Below are 6,374 nucleotides of genomic sequence, written 5' to 3'. Positions count from 1 at the left end.
AACGTCCTCCACAACTAGACTGAAGAACAAAACGACAGCAACTTGTCTGTTCCCCTTCCCCCAATTCCCCAGCGCTGTTCCCATTCCCCAATTCCCCAATAAAAATCTTAAAAGAAAACATCCTCAATTTCTATTAAACCAGACATGTATTGCCATTAATGCATTCATATGTTTTACTACTAACTAATGAAAAAATATTGAAATTATTTTTGTAGAAGATTCATCCTGGCAATGTTAACTTCACAGGTGCCTGACACTACTTGACCCGTGTTTCCAACAATGGAAAAGGATGTTCTTACTGGTGTTGGTGTAAAAAACAGTCCCAACCATTTTACAGTACATTTAATAAAAAAGCAAAGAGCATACAGAGATTTACAACAATTTAAAAGACAAAACAAATGGTCTTATCATGTAGTCCCAAAAATAAACTCAAAAGTCTATGATAAATAGGGGCCCCCAGGAGCTGTTTATAAATACTTTAGATTAGGTATAGTTATACTGAAAGTTGAGTATGTTTGAAATCTTCAACAAAAATGCTCCTGTTAACCCTCAAACAGAAGCTTATTATAGCTAACATTTCTCTTAAATACATGTGTTGAATTACTCCAGCTTAGCAGCTACCTTTTACCATTTATCATTAAGTACTTGAACTGGCCTTCTTCTTCAACTTCTATTCTTTCTTGACCATTCTCCACAATTCTTTTTGTAGTGATTTCTCCACCACTAACAATTTTATTAAAGTTGATATAGATTTGAAGTTGCTCATCCCACTACCACCAAATGACATGGAGGAAAATGAAGTGAGTCTGCTGTGATCTAGTGAAGAGAAGGAAATAATTTCTGTATCAAGAAAAAAAAGAAAGAAAGAAGAAAATCCCTCTCCAAAATATGGAAATTCACTGAAGGCAGAGAAAAATGACACTGTGCCTCAGCTTCAGCTTCTGTGGGGTCTCTTTGATTCCCAGAAAACCCTCAAATGGGTCTTCAAAGAAGTCGAAAGAAAATGGGTTCCTTCCACCAAAAATTGTCTGAAGGCATCACTTAAGTTACAGTATGTAAAGCCAAACTAAAAAGGACTGTAAAAATAACTTCTACCTTCACCCCCACCCTTTAATCCTTCTTTGTCATATTTGTAATTTATGTCTCAATTTTGGTATCTGATAGCACTTCATATGCCTCAGCTACTTGTTTGAATATTCTCTCAACTATGCTTTATTCTCAAGAATTTTATCTGCATGCCACTTCAGTACTAGTTTCTGATATGTCTGCATAATATCTCCAGCTGAGTCATGTCTTTATGCTTAGAACTTCATAGTAGTCCACAGTGTTTTAACAAGCTGTTGAAACAAGGCCTAGTTTCTGATTTTAAGTTCATCTACATTGGGCCCAGGGTGCCAGAGCCAGTGGCAAGAAAGAGGAACAACGAGATGCAACCTTGGTCTTTCCCTCAGCTCCCAGAGGGCTGCACTGGTGACAGTGGTGGTATTGTGTTTCTCAAGATTTATTCTTGTATGTCTTGTTGCTTTTGTGCATGGTATCCCTTCTAGCTGAAAACTGTACCCTCCCAATCTTCCAAACCTTTTAGCCTGGTGTGGTAATCAATCTCCATGATGGCCTTCAATAAACCACACCTCTTTAGCATTTACACACGTATCTATCCCCTCTCACACTGACCCATGTGTAACCAGTAAATTGTGTTGAAAGTGATACTGCCTGACTTCTAAGTCTAAGTTATAAGAAGCTTTGCAGCCTACAACTTGATCTCTTGGGGCAATTGTTATTAGAGCCCTGAGCTACCTTGTAAGAATCCACCTACCCTGATGGAGGGATGTTATGGAAAAGCTCTCAGACTTCATGGAGAGAGGGAGGGTTCTAGCTGAGACCAGTCTTTAAAGCTATCCCCTCCAACATAACAGGCATGTGAGTGAAACTGTCTCACATCATACAATCCAGTTAGCTGCTATGTAAGTACCAAAATTATGAGTATGATAAAATATTTGTTGTTTTAAGTTTTAGAAATAGTTTGTTATATTGCAGTAGATAACTGGAACATTTGAGTAGTCTTTACTCTTCCTTCAAGAGTTAGTTTAGGCATCACCTCTAAGACACATCCGATTTCCCTTTTTAATTTTCCTTCCAAGTTTGGGTTAGATGTAGATCTTCTATGCTTTCATGCCATATTACACCTCATTCTACATTTCTTGGTTTGTGCTATTTGCCCCTCTAGATTGTGGGTTCTTTGAAAGTATGTGTTATTCCCCTTTGTGAGAGGAGCTTATTCCAGTACTGGGCACATAGAAGTTATTCAAAATAATTTGACTAAACCACAGGATCTCAGGGTTGAAGGGACTTTAGGTGCCATTTAAAACAACCTAATTTGATCTACCAAGTGTTTGTCCATGCAGCTGGTGTGCGAAGCCCCTCCCATAATGAAAATTTATTACCTCTTAAGGCAGCTTATCTGATCTTCAAATAGCTAAAACTGTTAGCACATGCTTGTCAACTTAACTCCCTTGCTCTGATCACTTTTTCATTCTAGCTCTTCTTGGGCTTATGTGCTTGTTAATATGTTCATTTGTACTCACCTGTGTACTGTAATCATTTTTTTCAGCCTTTATAATATTTTTCATGTGTACCTAACTATATTATAAGCTTGAAAATAATGTGGCTGTCTTGCATGTATTTTATTGTCTCCCAATGGAATGTGCTGCATCCAGAAGTAAATCAATTTATGCTCTTAGCTTTTAGACTGGTAGAATGTACTGGTTAAGTGTATGGGCTCTGGAGTTAGAAGTCTTGGGTTTAAATCCTGACACTACCACATACTAGAGTTTATGTGATAATTAGATAATTCACTTGGTCTATATAAGCCTGGTTTCCTATCTGAAAAATAGATAACTTCTTTATATATTTGTTTTGAAAATTAAATGAGATAGTGTGCATATGTAGTGCTTAGCCAAAAACAGCAGAGTAGGTAAACACTGTGCTTGACTCATCTCATGACCACCTCAAAATTACAACTAAACTACAGAACAACCATCACTGAGAATCACCTGAAGTCTAGCTGAACAGAAGTCGTATAACTAAGGATATACTGAAGAAGCCACTTTGAGACTGGTAAAAAGGGTACAGATGCAGAATGGGTTGGTTCCACACCCATGTGTGGTGGTTAAAATCTGGAGGGATAGCTCAGCTTTGGAGACATTCTGAGGAGCAATGGGCCCTGGCCCCACACCAGGATCCCCAGCCCAGGGTTCCAGTGCCGAAAAGAGAAGTCCCAATAACTTGAGGATTATAGTCAATAATATTGTAATAACAATGTATGGTGCCAGATGGGTACTAGATTTAACAGGGTAAACACTTCATAAGTTATAGAAATGTCTAATCACTGCACCTGAAACTAATATAATATGGTATGTCAACTGTAATTGAAAAATTGAAAATTATTAAAAAGAAAAAAAAGTATTGCTTAGCCAGAACCTTAATATATCAGATGCTTAGTAAGTACTAGTGACTCATAACTAGTATAAAAACATGGTGCCAGTTGACCAAATTAAGCATTTTTTCTCATATTGAGATAGCTCCCTGGTTTATTTCATCTTCCTTGTCCGATTGGAGTACATTTGTGTGGCTGGTTTCCATATAAAACTTTATTATAGTAGCATTTGATTTTTTAAAGCTCATCTGCTTTTATGGTGGGGGATTTGAATTTGCAAATAACCCCATTTGTTCAAAAGATGATAGATCATTTTGTCAAAACTTCAAGAGAGTCACAACACCACTTGGAGTCAAAGCCTATGTTTCACTTGCAAAGGAAAAAAAATGTAGCATTGTATAGACAAATCCATTATTTAATTTCATTTGTCTCAATATCAAATTCATACCATAAACAATTGAATTATTATCTTGATTTCCACCTAGCTGTGTCGCTCTTCTAGATCTCAGGTTCCTCTTACATAAAACAGGTAAAATAATCACTTCTTATTTACCTCTCAGGGTTTTTGTGAATATCAATGAATGAGGTCCTTGACGGCAGGTATCAGGTGGGGAAGCTTCCTCTTTACTCCTGATGTTTCCCTCCAGGTGGAAGAACAGCCATTAGTATAACACACCTGGCATCTATCTATTCCTTACTCATTATTAACCAGGGATGGGGGAGGAGCACATTATTTAATTGGTGAATTTTGATACAGAAATTAAGCATGCATAGTCCAGCCTTTTGTCTCCCCTGCCTCCTTGAGAGGAGCTGCCCACAGAGAGCATGTAGCCTGCTTTGTTCTCCAGGGACTGGCTCTGTTTTTCCAGGTCTAATTTTGCTAAGCAGTTGAGTCTATAATTAATTCTGGGATTGAGATTCTGAAATCCACTTGGCATTATAAGTATCACATTCTTGAATATCAGTTCTGTGAGAAAATAAGTTGATATTTTGGTATCCAGCAAATTGCTACTATGCCCTACATTTCAATTGGCTCAGGACTGAAGCAGGAAATAAATATTTTGTTTATGGGGCTGCGTCAAAGACTCCAAAAGCAAGGGAATAGTTCTTAGTCATTTTTATAGTTCTAGCACCTAGCACAGTATCTGTCACATAGCAGGTACTTAATTAATGCCTTATAGTTGAAACACTTTTGAATAACATAAAGTGGTATGCAAATAAATGGTAATATTTATTATTTATTAAGACAGACAGAGCTGTACTAGTAGCTTTGTATATTTCAAATTTCCAGGAGAGGCTGTTGCCATGATATAATTGATGTTCCAAGAAATTTATATAACAATTGCCTTAGTCCGTTCAGGCTGTTATAACAAAATACAACAAACTAGGTGACTTTTAAACAGCATACATTTATTTCTCTCAGTTCTGGAGGCTGGAAAAACCAGATCAGAGTGCTGGAATTGTAGAGTGAGGACCCTCTTCCCTGTTTTAGACTTCTTGTTGTATGGAAGACCGGGCAAGAGATTTCTCTGAGTCCCTTTCATAAGGGCACTAATCCCATTCATGAGGACTTGGACCTCATGATCTAATTACCTCAAAAGACTCCCCATCCTCCTAATACCATTACCTTGGCCATTAGGTTTTCAACCTAAGGGTTTTTGGGGGACACAAATGTTTAGGCCACAGCTACCATGCACTAATGTTCCAAAAGTTATATAAAGTAGAATGGAGAGCCCAGTTTTCCTGCATATATTACATATTGGAAAATTTAGGTACAAGGCAGTAAAAGAACTTACACTCCTACAGCAAGTTTATAGTAATTTTTGGAATAGAGTAACAACTTTTTACCTTTATAAGCTAGTTTGGGTACTTATTTTGGAATTCAGTAGAATACACTGAAAACACATCTGTAAGCTTCCAAGTCACTAAATGTACATGTCAGATTTGTTTACAAATCCATTTGGAGGATCAGAAATAGTTGGATATGTTCTGCAATCCTTGGATCACAAAGTCATTGATGTAGTTTGGGTGGAGAAAGTAAGAGACTATCACAATTAAAAAGACATATTAAGTTTTTTATTGTTATTAGAAGAGTAATTACCAAAAAATTTATAGAGACAGCAACAGATGTGTGATAGCTAAGTTAAGTGAATGTCCCTTGGGCTTTTATCTATAGCATAAGATAATTCCATGTGCATATTATGGAAAAGAAAGCAGGTGTAAACAGTCAACTGTCAATGAAAAGAATAAATATTACCAAGAGAGTGTACTGATCTACTAAACTTAATGATTTGTTTTTACTAACTCGCAAAATAATTTAGTAATAATTTTTTGATGATGTGGTGATAAATTGTACACTTACTATACAGCACATACTATCATCAAAGTTTATGGAAAAAAGTTTGCTATAACAATTCCTATTTCTATCTTTCATGTGAAGGCTTTGCAAAAATTACTTTGATGTGAATTTTTGAAGTCACATTCCCATTCCAACACCACTATGTAGAAATGAAAGTGGTACTGAAGTCAGTGAGTTTCACATTTCCATAGACGTGGGCTGCTGGGAAATTCACTAAAGTTTGACATGTTTAAGAAAGAGCACAGGACTGACAGAAGACCAGAAATCTACTCACTGGCTGTGTCACTCAATAGTTCAGGGACTTAGAACAACTAATAGTTTATCTCTCTGGGCTTCAGTCAGTTTCCTAGATCTAAAATTAGATGGTATAATTAAATGATCTCTAAGTCCCCTCTGTGGTTCTCTCACTGCAGGAAAGAGTAGTGTTTTAGCCATTTATTCTTCAATTTTAAGATATAATTAAGACACATTATAAATGCCACTGTCCCATGGTAGTAAATATATTAAATACATTCAGTTAGTATTTGCTGATGAGATTTACTGATTATCTTTTCATATATATATATATTTTTTTCAATT

At 36.4% G+C, this 6,374-nt stretch overlaps 1 pseudogene; it reads right to left on the bottom strand.

Moving 5' to 3' along the window:
• Positions 1 to 617: 617 nt before the first annotated feature.
• On the bottom strand, positions 618 to 1,326 carry LOC109396805 (dnaJ homolog subfamily B member 6-like; annotated as a pseudogene).
• Positions 1,327 to 6,374: the final 5,048 nt, after the last annotated feature.

The sequence above is a fragment of the Hipposideros armiger genome, unplaced genomic scaffold, assembly GCF_001890085.2.
Source record: "Hipposideros armiger isolate ML-2016 unplaced genomic scaffold, ASM189008v1 scaffold_545, whole genome shotgun sequence".
NCBI lineage: Eukaryota > Metazoa > Chordata > Mammalia > Chiroptera > Hipposideridae > Hipposideros > Hipposideros armiger.
The sequence above is the reverse complement of the archived record's forward strand: the minus strand, read 5'-3'. Positions and strand labels throughout refer to the sequence as shown.